The sequence below is a fragment of the Miniopterus natalensis genome, chromosome 6 (genome assembly GCF_054644295.1).
Source record: "Miniopterus natalensis isolate mMinNat1 chromosome 6, mMinNat1.hap1, whole genome shotgun sequence".
NCBI lineage: Eukaryota > Metazoa > Chordata > Mammalia > Chiroptera > Miniopteridae > Miniopterus > Miniopterus natalensis.
In genome coordinates this window covers 34,625,399-34,629,701 of record NC_142086.1, presented here as the reverse complement: position 1 = coordinate 34,629,701, position 4,303 = coordinate 34,625,399, and the positions used below count along the sequence as shown (strand labels likewise).

Sequence of the window (4,303 nt, the reverse complement as noted above, 5' to 3'; positions counted from 1 at the left end):
ACAGCATCAATTTGTCATTTATCCCTTTTGGAAGACATTTGAATAGAACATGAGATCATGTCTACACAACGTTTTGTGTTTCTTGGAAGAGAAGTTCTCTGTAGCATTTTGAGGAAGTTTTTCTGGAAGAACAGGTGGATTCACTGGAGATGGTACTGGGTCTGTCACTGAGAATGCAGACTGGGAAGATAACCCTGCCTGGGTGGTTGGCTGGTCATTGTACACAACCCAAACCCGTGGATTCTGTGCTTCTTGGCTCAAACATCTCTTTAGTTGTTCTTCAGCCATGATCCCTTCCTAAATCCTAGGTGGAAGGAGAGATTGGATTTGAAAGAACTTTGATATTACATATTTGTACTAAATATATCTCACAACAGTACCTGTATCTTTCAACTTTCTAGAGACCTACTTTTAACTATTCTTCATCCCGTCCTGTTGGGAGCTATTCTTATTTAAGTACAGTAAAACCTCAAATCAAACAAAAAAGAATCAGATTGATAAGATGTTTTCAAAACTAAGCAAACAAAAACAATAGTAGACGTTTTCTTAGATTAACCACTGTTTATGTTTATTGTGTAAAATATCCCACCTTCTGCCCATTGCCTGGGGATAATGGCATTTCTCTGCTCCCTGCTGTACTCCTCCCTCCAGCTGAGTTGCATGTGCACCAAGATTCTGTGGTGTTTACCCTCAGCCTGCATTAGGCTAGTTGTATTTGTTATTGCAATGACCGAATTTAATGAAATTTTGCCAAAACTTATTAAAATACTGGTTTGAGAGAAAAATAAAATCTATGAATATTCAGGAAAGGAATATAAAAATAATTCTCAACAATAATTACTGTTGGATTCATGTGGGCAAGTAGCTATAAAAGATTGGGGTGATGTAACAAAAATCTGGAAAAATTTTACACTCAAATTATCTGAAAAAAATCCTGCAGATGTGAACTAGAGGCATGCTGAAAGAAAGAAAAATCAGATGAAACTCCACTCAATAGGACCATAATGAAAGAAAACACCAGTAAAGAAATAAGAAAAGATAAATCACTAGATATAGACACAGCAATGTGATTGGATCTTAAAAATATGATGCTGAGGCCTGGCCGATGTGGCTCAGCTGGTTGAGCACTGTCCTGTGCATCAACATGTTGCAGGTTCTAATCCAGTCAGGGCACAGACCCAGGTTTCGCGTTCAATCCCCCATCCAGGTGCATATGGGAGGCAACGGATCAACGTTTCTCTCTCATGTTGATGTCTCTCTCGCTCTCTCTCTCCCTCTCCCTCCCATCTCTCTAAAATCAATAAAAACAGATTAAAAATAAAAAAGGAAATGCAGCAGGCTGCTGGAGCACCTTGGCTTTTCTCTGCGTGAAATCAGGAATTTGGCAAAACAGTCAGAACCCGAGAGGAGACGCCCTGTCTGCTGAACTCAGAGCCATTCATGTGATCATTCAGCAGAAGCCTATGAGTTTTGTCATCAGTGAACATCTTGTTTGATAAATTAAAGCCTGGAAAAAATCTCCAGAGAGCATCTCTAGCTTTACTATAGGAAGAAGAGGAAGAGGGAGAGAGAAATGCTTGCAGAAGGACTTCCTTATCAGTAACTTTTGCTTTCCCATTAATCTTCCTTTGTGCCCACGATGCCCTTGTGCACTGTTATCTTTAAGAGTGCGAGCTGGAGGCACTCAGGGATGATTGAATTGCTCAAATTTCCCTGTCTTAGCCTCCTATGGAAAGTGCAAAGACGATCATGTGCTGCTAGCCGGGGGTGCCGCCTCAGAGATCTTGAAGGGCTGGGCTTTCTACCCAAAGGATCAACATGCCTTTGGCTAGAGATTTACTACCTCCACCTTGGAAGAGAAAAAGAAAAAAAAAACACATAAAAAGAAATGGTTAAATCAGAGTCCAAATTCTTATTTTATCTATGTAAATGTTCAGGCTGCTACAAGATCACCAGGGTTTTCATCCACACTCAGAGGGTGGTTCTTTGTGTAGGGTGCTCAGCAGTGCTGTGCCAGCCGGACAGGAGGAAAGGCTTGACTCACAGAACGGTGATCACTTAGGAGAAAGCAGCACTAATGATCCGCACAGCTTCCTGAATTTGTGTTATATCACAGAAAACCTTATCAGTGCAGTAGTTCTAGTTAATCTACCAAGATAATGTAATTACATTTAATTTTGTAAGTATAAAACAGTGTTCTCCTATATTGGTGCCAGTTTTTCAATAAAGTTTTGATTGTGGGCAAAAAATAAAGTACAAAGACAAATGTACCTGCTACAGAGTAAGACAAAAATACTTCTGAGTTTTTTAGGATATATATTAACCATGTTTTCTATTTTCTGTATTCTGATGTTTGGACATTTGGGACCTTCCAGGGCTGGCCACTTCCTAGACATAGTAAACAACTAGCCCACGAGGATGCCCTTTAAATGCAAATCAGTCAATGCAGAGCCCATATCCCCAATCTCCTCCTTTATCAGGTCCTCACACTCTGGCCTACTATCCACCAGCCCTAATTACCCCAGGGCTGGATACCAGCCAAGTAAGGACAGCCACTTTGCCCCAGAGACCATTGAAATTATTCAACCAAGCAAATCCTAAACCCGCTTACTTTGCCTCTTTCATTCCTTTCCGCAGAAACAAGATAAAGACCCTTACCCACCCTTCCACCCTGCCTCCGCTCCCTCTGGTGCTTCTCCATGTGGTCCTCCGTGATGTGGCATGCCCCCTCTTGGGAACTAGGAGTAACAAACTATCATTTCAATGGCAGTGGAACTTGTCTCCTGATCTGTTGTCCTTGCCATACATAAATAATAATAAAACCAATTAAAACAAGGAAAGCATGCTATACTGAGTCGCCATCTTTTGAGGGATGGTTCTTTGATGAGACTTTCCCTTACCCCATCAGCTCACAAAGGACTTATCTCCTTAAGAACACCCAGCATTATTCCCTATGTCTCTCATTTGACATTTAGACATGTTACTTCATAATAACATGTCTGTTGTTTAAATTTCTTATGTGCGATCTTGTTCTTCCAGCTGAAATATAATTTTCTTAGGGTATAATTTCTCAAGTTTGTAATTCTCAGTATCTTCCAACAAGAACTAATAAGTTACTTTTTAAAAAGAACAGATATAACTTACTAAATTTAACCCAACACTCACAAAGATCTACTTTTTGCCCTCCTTTCTGAAATTTCTGTTTGCAGATCACTTGTATGACTGTGATGAGCCCAAACTGGCAAAACTCTGTGGCTGTGAGCAGTATTGTTCTTGCCTCTATGTCAGTGGCACGTAAGCTAAGTCAGCTTGATTTTGTTTCCTGTGAATTACCACTGGTGTAGAAAGCAATCCTAACGCTGTCTTCAGTTCAGCGATCAAGTCTGCATGAATGTCCTAGAAGATAAAGTCCTAGTGGAACTTTGTACAATTCTTCAAGATATAAATGTGTTTTGATAATGTTATGAACTGAATTGTATTCCTCTCAAATTCATATATTGATGTCCTATCCCCCAATGTGACTATAGTAGGAGATAAGGCCAGTAAGGAGATAATTAAAGTAAACATGAGACTCGAATCCAATAGAACTGGTGTCCTTAGAAGAGAAGAGACATCAATTTCTCTTTGTCTATGCACTCATAGAGAAGGGATCATGTGAGAACAAAGCAAGAAGGCAGATGTCTACTAGCCAGGAAGAGAGGTCTCACCAGAAACCAACCCTGACAGCACCTCATTCTTGGAGTTCTAGCCTCTGAAACTGTGAGAAAATAAATAAATTTCTGTTGTTTAAGCCACCCAGTCTGTGGTATTTTGTTATTGCAGGTCAAGTAGATTAATACAGATAATAAAAAATTGTGATCAAAAGATTAAATGTGGAAAAAGATCTGTGTATAATTTGGGAATTGGAGTAAGAGCATTACAGAAGCCTTGCATTTAGGGAAGAATTAGTAGGTCAAAGGATGCTAAATGAAAAGTTGCTATTGTAAATATATAACTTGTTCAAAAATGATACAAAAGGGAATAGTGAGGACTATGGCCAAACCAGACAGTGTATGTCCCGTTGAAATTCTAATTTTCTGAAGGCTACATACAGGTTAAGCAAAACACATCAGTAGGGCACTGGTGACTCTAGTGAATGTCTTTAAAGTATAGGCGAGGCAGACTGTCCTCTGAAGAGCTCTGAGGTGGGCTCCATGGGTGAGTAGAATCTATACAGGCAGAGATAAGGAAAGCGGTTCCAGAGAAGAAGAATGATATGGAGCAGGCTATAGACAGAATTGACTGCACAGTTAGATTTAACTTT

At 39.9% G+C, this 4,303-nt stretch overlaps 1 pseudogene; it reads left to right on the top strand.

The window, feature by feature from the left end:
- The first annotated feature begins 1,818 nt into the window (after positions 1–1,818).
- Positions 1,819–2,078, top strand: LOC148092878 (small ribosomal subunit protein eS27-like pseudogene; annotated as a pseudogene).
- The last annotated feature ends 2,225 nt before the right edge of the window (positions 2,079–4,303 follow it).